Raw genomic sequence first — 10701 nt, forward strand, 5'->3', positions numbered from 1 at the left:
ATTATCTCCCCTTTACAAACAAGCAAAGAAAAGCAAAAGAAAACAAGAAAGCAAAACCAAAATTCTGACTTGCATGAGTTTCTTTTTGTCTACCATGACCTCTTCATATTCTGGGTCCATGAAAAAGAGCTATTGTCGACTGAAAAGAAAATGCACAACATAAAGGTGAGAATTATGTTTTATTCAGTGGCCTTACTGAGGACTATAGGCCGGGATGGCAGCCTCTCAGATGGCTCTGAGGGACTGTTCCAAAGAGGCAAGGGAGGAGCCATGATATAGAGGAGTTTTGCAAAAACAAACAAACAAAAAAACCCCAGGTAGTTGAACATGAAAAGATTCCTGCTAATCACACACCCACAAAAAGATAGACATCCCAAGTTAATGAATTTAGTGTTTTTCTATGTATGGGAAAATGCAAGAGTCTGAGCTTTTTGAAATCATTCCTTTGATATGCACCTTAACGATCTAGGGCCAGTATCCTGTTTTTCTCCCAATATCCTTTGTTTACTGAAATGGCAGGTGACATTCTTTGTCCACACTATACTACTTATATTGACTGTGGGACGGTGCTTACTTCCTAGTCTTAGGTTCCCAAATGTCACCTTTACTCATTTGTTCACTATAAGCCCGGCAAATCTCCAGTAGTGAGGAGCACAGTGTTATGAATTATATTTGGGTTCAAGTTCTGGCCCTAGCGCACACTAACAGGATAACCTTCGGTAAGAGAATAGACCTTGGGGACTGTGCCCTGGTTTCCTCATCTGTAACACGGGGTGGATGACAACTTGCTCTCAGGAAGATGTGGGAATCCAACAGAATGCCAAGTACCTTATAAGTGTTAGCAGCTAATACCATTAGTACTTGGTGCAGTAATCTCTTCCATGTTGAAGCAGGGCCCTGTGGGGCTCCTGGGCCCAAAAGGCTTTCTGTGTCCCCCATTTATTTGATTATAGGAAATCGGCTTCGTTCAGCCTCCATGACCTTCCCTGAGTTTCCACGGGCAGATTCAAGCAGTTGTTAATTAGGGAAGGGAGGGGATGCGAGACAAGGGAGGAACAAAGGGTCAGGAGAAACAAGCTCCTGGTTCCCCATCAAGGGACACACACAACAATATCTTTGAGCTGTTTTGCAGATACTGAATCCTCCACCAGGTAGAAGAATTTAACTGTGTGCTGCCCACCAGCACGTAGACCCCAGACCGGTTGGAACCAGTAGGTTGATGATGTTGATCCCACTTACCTCACCACCAACCAATCAGAAGAGTGTCCACGAAATGATCATGGCCTCTTTGAACCAGTACTATAAGACTTCTCACTGCCCTCTCCAAGGGGGGACACACGGTTTTGAGGGCATTAGCCAGCTGTGGTCTCCTTTGCCTGACAAAGCAATAAAGCTATTTTTTTCCTACTTCACCCAAAACTCTGTCTCTGAGATTTAATTCACTGTCAGGGAACAGAGACTGGATTCGGCTTCAGTGTCAAGCACATCATGCCAAGCATGTGCTTGGAAAAGGGCAGGAGTCCACCCAGCCCACTGCCCTTGACATCTCAACAGGAACTCAGAAAGGAACATTGGGGTTACTCCCCCTGCAACGCCCGCCTTTGTATTTCTACAAAGCACGTTTCAGCTCCTGGGCTTTCTTGTTCTGAAAAAGAGAAAAGCATGTGTCCTGCAAAGCAAAAGCACCGTTTAAACTCTCTCTTTCATCTACTTTAGTCCTTATAGGAAAGAAGGCACTGTCAGTTTCCCATTGCGAAAGCACAAAGGGAGATTAATAACAATAATAGTTCATGTGGAGATAACGCTCTGTGAAAAATACCCCTCTGTTCTAATTCTCTCAGTTCAGAGAGATGGGGCCTGAGACGCAGTAAAATGGTTATGATTATGAGTCATACACTTGGGGAGATACAGAAATAACTTGATTGTCCCAGAATCCCATCACTTTCCTTACCTGAGTTCTCCATTAAGCTCAATTTGCTTTTCTCAAGCCAAATTTTTAGTGATGACTTAAGCCAGTCCTGAAATTTGAGCCCACAGTACAACCATATCTTTCGGTAAAGTGATCAATGCCTGATCTTATTCAAATTAATGGCTTAGATGTTGTCTCTGCTTCTCCCTGGCTGGGTGATCCCAGGTGAGGCACTAGATGATGCTGGGCCATGATATAGAACAATGGCGTGTTAATGAGACCTTGGTTGTCTAGTCCCTGCCTATGAGGAACAGGGGTTGGCTAAGCTTTTGTCCCTTCCTTCTATCTTTCCTTCCCATTTCCTCTAAGTGCAAATTTAGTGCTTGTTTAGAGATTATCTTCGCTACCAGACAATTGTCTTGATTCAGCCCCTTAATTTTCAAAGGAGAAATTTAACCTTGCCCTCTCCAAGTAGTTTTACCTCAGGTCTTACCAAAGGCTACAAGCATGAATTCTTTTGCATTCCAGTCATGAAAAGAACCTGGTTGATGAGAAATCATGTTTATGGAGGGATGGAGGAATACCTAGTTCCTTCCTTTGTCTGCGTGTTATGAGTTTCATCTCTGGGTCAGCTAGATCATGCACTAGCTATGCTCTCAGACTAATGAGTCTATCCCCCAACACCAGAACCACTTTCACTGAACAAATGCTCGGGGTGGGGGGGGTGGGGTGTTCCCACTGCAGAGCCTCAGGAGAAGCCACCCCAGGCAATATCCACCTGCAGCTTTCATAGGGCAGGAGTCCCTCTACCCTTTATTTTTTTCCTTTTGGGTCATATGCATTTTTGTAAGAACTACCCAACCTTTCCAGAGAAAAGAGGAAATTATAAATACATTTCAGAAATCATAGGATGCCTTGAATCATTTCCAAATGGTTTCTTATATATCCATTTAAATTTAAGTCGATTATAGTCAAAACAAGAGGAGGGTGGTATGGACTGGATGTTTGTGTTCTTCCAAAAGTCATATGTTGACATCTTAATGCCAAATGTGATGGTATTAGGGGTAGGGCCTTTGGGAGGTAATTAGGTCATGAGGATGGAGCCTTCATGGATGGGATTAGTGCCCTTATAAGAAGAGACATGAGAGAGCTGATCTCTGGGCCATGTGAGGACACAGCAAGAAGGTAGCTGTTGCAAATCAGGAAGAGGGTTCATACTGAATCTGCCAGCACCTTGCTCTTGGACTTCCCAGCTTCCAGAACTGTGAGAAATAAATGTATGTTGTTTAAGCCACCTACTTTATGGTATTTTGTTATAGCAGCCCAAGCAGACTAAGAGAGTAAATTTTTTTTCCCCACTTCTTTTATGTTGCTCATTGTGTCAGTTTGGATCCTCTCAGAAGTAAATGCCAAGATGGAATCAGACATGCAAGAGATTTATTGGGGGGAGCACCTGTGAAGGATAAAGGGGCAAGGCAACAGGAGTAAGAGGGTTGGGCCATCAGTCCCTGGCATAGGTCTGATGGAGGGAAAGAAGGGTGAAATGGAGCAGGACCCTATGGTCCTTGCCCCTCCCCACCATGTCCTCTGCCTGCCTTTTGTCTGTGGAAGAAGTTTAGCCAAAGAATAAGTTTAATCAGAGAAGTAAGAGAATGTAGAAGCAAAGGAAAACAGTCAAATGAGACCAAATAATAATAGTTTAGTCAGTAAGCAAAGTCAAGACCTTTAGTTCCTTCTCAAGGGCTACAGATATTATTCTGAGCCATATCCTGTGAGCTGTCTTGCAGAGACTGAAACCCCAGGTGGGAAGAAGTTAACTGCATGAAGACCAGACTGTAGCCACGACATAAGCTGCCACAATTCCAAGATTGGCCTCAAGAAAATGAGAACAAACTGACCCTGGAACTGAAGATTAATTGTACTGATAACAATCAAGATGACTGTCAGAGCTGACTGTGCTGTTTCTACATGTAGCCCCCTCCCTCAGCCTATAAAAGCTCCTGCCCCCTGGCTGTCAGTGGGGTGGGGGGAGTCAGCCTTTGTACAGGCATCCTCCCCCCCCCTCCACCCCCCACTCCCCCACCTCCAGTTGCCAGCATCCAAAATAAAGCAAATTTTCCACAAATCTTGCCTCTCTAATGGCTTTTGAGCAGCAAGCAGCCGGACCCCCACTTTCAGTAACAGGAGCACTGGGGAAGAGGAGAAAGTTTCCGCCAGGCCAATGGGGAAGCCCACAGCAAATATTCTCCACTGGAGGGGTCTACACGGAACAGGGATGGCCAGGCTCTAGTACTCCTTCTGTGCTTAGTCATTAGCTGGGAACATCCTGGGGAGAGCATGGCCTCAACATGAATGCTTGGGAAGATCTAAATATGTAGCAGCGGGAGGCTGTTCACCAACAACCCTCCTCCAAGCAGGTTCTCTTGAAGGGAGATCTGAGCTGCATGGCTGAGTGGCTGCCTCACCCACAGTGCCCAGCTAACTTCACACCAAGAACTCAGTATGGTAACTCAGAAGTTTCTTGAAGCTGTGTACATGTTTCACACCTTCCAGCTTCTCCTCCTCATCGAAACATAGCTGTTTTGCATACTGTTCTTCTAAGAGATCATGTCCCATTTTCTTAGGAATTTGATGCCCTCTCCAGGAAATGACTGTCCTAGAAGAGTGGTTAGGAGTACAGGTTCTGGAGCCAGACTGCCTGGCTCCATAGCCTGAATCTACCACCTACTAGCTGTGGTAACTGGGACAAGGTACTAAAATTTATACCTCAGTTTCCTCATTTACTGAAGTATGACAATTATAATACCTGTCTCATGGGGTTGTAAAAAGTGCTACACGTGAAGCACTTAGAACAGAGCTTTGGAAATAATACGTTCTCAAACAATATTAATTAACAATTGCAAATGTGATTTGCATATGAATGTGAATAACATATGAATGTGTTCCCCCAAAATTCATATGTTGAAATCTAACCCCCAAGGTAATGGTATTAGGAGGTGGGGCTTTGGGAGGCATTTAGGTCATGAGGGTGGAGCCCTCAGGAATAGGATTAGTGCCCTTACAAAAGAGGTCCTAAAGAGCTCCCTTCTGTCATGTGAAGACACAACAAGAAGTCTGCAACCCTGACGAGGGCCCTCACCTGACCAGGCTGGCACCTGATCTTGGGCTTTTTAGCCTCTAGAACTGTGAGAAATAAATTTTTTTTATTTATGAGCCACCCAGTCTGTGGCGTTTTGTTATAGCAGTCTGAATGGACTAAGACAGTTCATTCATTCATTAAAAACAAGTTCTCAGTCAAAATTAATATATTAACATTAATATGGTGTATCTCTCATTACCAATTTTGCCTTTCAATTTGTCCTACTTGAAAAATTCTGGTATGCATTTCAAACAGACTGGCAGAGGGCTTTCAGGAACCCTTCATATCATTCCATGTAGGCTGCTATCTATCTGTCTGGCATTGGAATCAGACATAAAGTTGTTAGCTTAAAGCCTAACACATAATAAATACTGGAAATGGGAGCTATTTCTACCATGAGCACTGTTAAAGGTAGTCTCTGCCTTAATTTTTCTTCTCATTTCTTTCATTTATCCAGCAGTTATTGTGTATCTGTGGGTGTCAGGCATTGTGGTAAATTCTAGAGAATCGAAGATTAGCCAGACATAGTTCTTGCCCTCCACAAGACCAAACTATAAGTGGAGAGAAGGTACAGGCACAAAAAGTAACTAGATTAAAGGGTAGAAAGCCATGAGAATTTTAGTAGAGGGCTGGATAAAGAGCAGAGAAGAGAGAGAAATTACTTCCAGCTGGGCACCAGGGAAAGCATTCTGGAAAACTAGAACCTTCACCTGGTTTGTAAATGCCAAGATCTAGACCCCTGAGTATGTGCTGAAAGCAGCTCTTGTCAGGGCCTGGGGGATACCGTGTGTGTTTTCAGAGAGCTGCCCCTCAAATCATATTATAAATATAAATGGCAGAACTACACAGTGAATCAGAAATAATAGCAATGATAGCTTCAAGCCTGTCATCTGTTCCTTTTAAGCATTCTATAATGAATGCTCATCTCTGAATGCTTTTCTGGGATTCGTGGAAGACACATCAGGGCCCTTTCCTTTCTTTTGTTGCAGGTCATTAACGGAAAAATTGCATGAGGTGCCAGGAACCCCTTGAGCACGGGAACTCCATCCCTCAGGGGAATTGCCACTTGTCTCCTGTTCAGCATGAATTTGCTTCAGACTGTGTTGTCCTTTTGATTGGTTCCCATTTTACCTTCACCACCTCCACCACACACACATCCCCGACTAGGCTTCTCCTCAAATAAATGCAACCCAAGGCCTCACATCACTTGTGTTTCTTTCTGTTCCTCCAAGCCTCCTCTGGGAGATGGCCATGGTTGAAATTTCCATTAAGATGGGCTGGTCCTTGGCCATATTTCAATTGCCCCTATTTGGTGTCCATTTTGTGGAACTCCTGGTTGGTTCCCCACTCCAACTTTAATAACCATGGGGAACATGGGACTGGCCAGGTGATCTCACTTAGGCCCCCGATTTGATGGTGGCCATCCTGATTCTAAAGTAAGAGAGGGAATTCCCTGGAGGTCTAGTGGCTAGGACTCCTCTCTTCCATTCAGAGGCCACGGGTTCGATCCCTGGTCGGGGAACTAAGATCCCACGTGCCGCACAGCGTGGCCAAAACAAAAAGCAAAACAAACAAACACAAAATAAAGTAGGAGAAATGCAGCGAAGCACATGGTGCCACATGAGGCAAGAGAAGTTTCTGGATTTCTTGCCTGGAGGTCCCTTTCACTGAGTTGGGGAAGCCTTAGGGAGGAATTGTTTGGGGAAAGGGGAGGGCAGGGGAAACGAGTTCAGTTTTAGAAAGTCTGAGATCCCTTTTAAATCATCCAAGAGGAGATGTAGAGTAGCCAGGTAGGCATCTGAGTATGGAGTTCTGAAACACTGTTAAGCTTAGAGATATAATATATATAAAGAGAGAGAGAAATGTGGGAACCTTTAAGATATAGGTTATAGCCTATAACCTATAAGATATAGGTTATTTATAAACTTATAGGTATAAATCCATGGGACTGAATAATATCACCAAGGAAGTAAATGTTTATAAGAAAAAGAGCTCTAGAACCTTCCGAAGTTTAGAAGTCAGGGAGGAGATGAGGACCCAGCAAAGGAGGCTTAAGAAGGAGCAGCCCAATGAGGCAGAAAAATCTAGAATTTGGAGTCCTGGAAGCCACTGAAGGAAGCATTTCGAAGGGGAGGAATGATCAATTAGGCCAGCTGGCTGATAGGTCAAGTGAGAGGGGGACTGAGAACTGACCGTCAGATTTAGCAACATGGAAGTTATTGGCAACCTTTGACAAGAGCAGTTTCAGGCAAGTTTGCTCTGGCTTCCGGGCCCGTGTTCCCACTGTGCCAGCCCCTTGCCTACCCTGGCCTCTGCTTTCTCCTCCTGGCCTCACTCTCAGCTTCTCCACGAAACAAACGTCCATGAAATCCTTTGCCCCTGTCCTGGTTTTCTGTCTCCAGACGTGGCAGAGATTCTTAACCTTCTGGGGTCAGGAGCTCTGCGAGGAACCTATATGAATACACGCTCTTCTTCCGCATATATGTGTAATTACGTATTATCATTCCAGGGCTTCACAGACTCCCTAATCCCTGATCCCAGAGTAAGAAGGCCTTACTGTAGGCTCCCCTAATGAACTTCCTTCAGCTCTGGCCACACAGAGGTCCTGAAACCCCGGTTTGTCCATCCCAGACCCAAACCCAACTTTAGATCTTTATTCAAATCAAAGACAATGAGAGCTAAGAACAAATAATGTCTTTATTACAAGCTCTCAGGGAGGCAAATTTAGGGCAAACACAAGCAGACATGGCAACCAATTCAAGTGGGTATTAAATGGAATGATTTCACCTACGTTCATACCATCTTAGCTCCACTTTAGATCTGATCTCTTCTGGCAGTTTCCATAGGTGGTTAGACTAGAAGCAGCCACGTCCTCTACATCAAGGATCATAAACTCAGCATCTGTGGGGACCGGGCACATAATGTCATTGGCTGAAATGCATGGAAAACTCCCAAGTGATAGGGTCTGTATGAACAGGGAAAGTGGAGACTACATGCTAGGTTTAAAAAGAGCAGCTGATACCCTGCTCTGGCAAATGTTAACTTATGAGAATTTCAGCTCATAGTACTGAAATTTTTCAAGATAATTGAAAATGTCTTGATTTTTCAAGATAATCTGCAAACTTGATTCTTATGCAGTCTAAATAAAATATGTAAACGGCTGGAATATATGGTCTACAGGATACCAGCTTATGACTCCACAGTTGGGCCAGGTCAGAGGGAGGATTAAGTATGTTTATAGACGAATTTTGATGTATTGTTCATTGCGGCAGATTGTATTTTCTAAAAACTACCAAAGCAGTATTTCCAGTCCCACACGTTTTCCAGAATTTTCCCATTTGTACTAAGTGAACCTGGGCTGGCCTTTGTAGCTGGCTCAACAGCAGCCATGATGCTGAGTGACTTCCAAGACCAAAGCATCCAAAGTGGTATGGCATCCACCTGGTTCTCTCTCTCTCCCAGGATGCTCAGCCTTGGAACCCAGCCTTCAGGCTGTGAGGAAGCCCAGGGTAGCCCAGCAGAGGTCACATGGAGAGGCTCATTTCCAGACGTGAACCAGCATCAACCACCCAACACACAGGAGGACAAACCCTCAAATGACTTAAGCCCGGAGCCTTTGAGTCAACCAGCTGAGGCCATCACGGAGCAAGGATAAGCTGCTCCTGTTGTGCCGTGTCCAAATTCCTGACCCTCAGACTCTGTGAGCATGACAAATAGTTGCTTTATGACATTAAGTTGGAATGTCTTTTCAGGCAGCCATAGTAACTGAGTTTTCATTTATTTGCTTTAGCAAATCCACCTGCAGAATACACGTTTTAGAAACATCTGCTCTCTCTGGAGTCTATTTTTTTTTTAATTGAAGTATAGTTGCTTTACAATGTGTTAATTTCTGTTGTACAACAAAGTGATTCAGTTGTACATATATATACATATAATCTTTTTTATATTCTTTTCCATTATGGTTTATCACAGGATATTGAATATAGTTCCCTGTGCTATACAGTAGGACCTTGTTGTTTATCCATCCTATATATACTAGTTTGCATCTGTTAATCCCAAACTCAAAATCCTTTTCTCCCCCAGGCCCCCACCCAGTCTGTTCTCTATGTCTGTGAGTCTGTTTCTGTTTCGTAGATAGGCTCATTTGTGTCATATTTTAGATTCCACATATAAGTGATATCACATGGTATTTGTCTTTCTCTTTCTGACTTACTTCACTTAGTATGATCATCACTAGAGAGTCTTTTTTAATCATGACTTCCTTTGTCTGACGCCCCCACTGACGTCCTATGACCCTGAATTCTCAGCTTTTCCAAGACAGCAGCATCATTTTGATGGATGCTCTGGTTGATCCTCCCATGAGCACAGTTGGTCTTTGGCCAATTTCAGCTCTTCTCCACTTTCCCAGGAACCTCACTTGTCATCACTGAAGCAGACTCTCAGCTGTCTCTGGAAATACGTCTGTCCTGGGTGGTCAGGCTACGCTTGCATTCTTTAACCTTTTAACTCTCTAAAAAAAGCAGGGCTTCCCTGGCGGTGCAGTGATTGAGAGTCCACCTGCCGATGAAGGGGACACGGGTTCATGCCCCGGTCCGGGAAGATCCCACATGCCACGGAGAGGCTGGGCCCGTGAGCCATGGCCGCTGAGCCTGTGCATCCGGAGCCTGTGCTCCGCAACGGGAGAGGCCACAACAGTGAGAGGCCCGCGTACCGCAAAATAAATAAATAATAAAAAAAGCAGTTTTCATTAAGTAGGCTAAAGTCTCAAACTCTATATACTGCTTTTTTGTGGGAGAGCCTTCCTCCACCTTGTCCATCAGGGTCACGGCTCAAGCAATACATCTTCTGAGAGACTTGACCTAACCACATCTTTTCCCCTGAGACAAAATTCGAGGCCCTGTGCCTATAACAAACATCCGGTGTTGTGCAGATTGGTGTGGCAGAGTCAGGACGGTGAAGGGCTGGTACCTTGCGGCCAGAGAGATCTGGGTGTGAGTCTTGCTTTGCCATTCAACTTGAAGCTTTATGACTGCGGACAAGTTGGGTTCCTACATCTATAAAACAGGGAAAATAGTGCCCATCTTTTAGTGCTGTTGAGAAGTAAAGATATGGAAAGTTCCTCCCCCTATGTCTTACACATAGATGGAGCCTGACAGAGAAAGTTATCACTGGTACCACCATCACCACCATCATCACCTCTCCCCATACCAGCACCATGACCATGAACAACACCACCTCCATCACTTGCACCATCACCATCACCAATACCACCCCCATCCCCACCTCTATATCACTGCCAGATGTGCCATATTTGTTCATTTATTTGGTTTATCTACTATAGGAAGCACAACTCAAAGGCAGGGAAGGTAACTTTGTGCCTTTGTATCCACAGGGCCCCCTCGTCATGCTCTGAAGGTAGTAGACACAAGTGTTTCACGGAACAAGTCAATGAATAAACACACATGATGATATTTGAAAATCACCTTTATTGCTAGACAGTCCTATCCCCAGCATATGGGACCTAACACAATCTGAGTTCCTACAAAGTGAAAGGGGCTGAGCAGTCACTTTCATTCTGAGATCACGTGTCATCTATAGCCCCACCTCCTACCCCAGCAACCTCTCTGTTAACTCCTCTTCTCACCATCTCACT

Source organism: Tursiops truncatus, chromosome 8 (assembly GCF_011762595.2).
Source record: "Tursiops truncatus isolate mTurTru1 chromosome 8, mTurTru1.mat.Y, whole genome shotgun sequence".
NCBI classification, from domain to species: Eukaryota; Metazoa; Chordata; class Mammalia; order Artiodactyla; family Delphinidae; genus Tursiops; species Tursiops truncatus.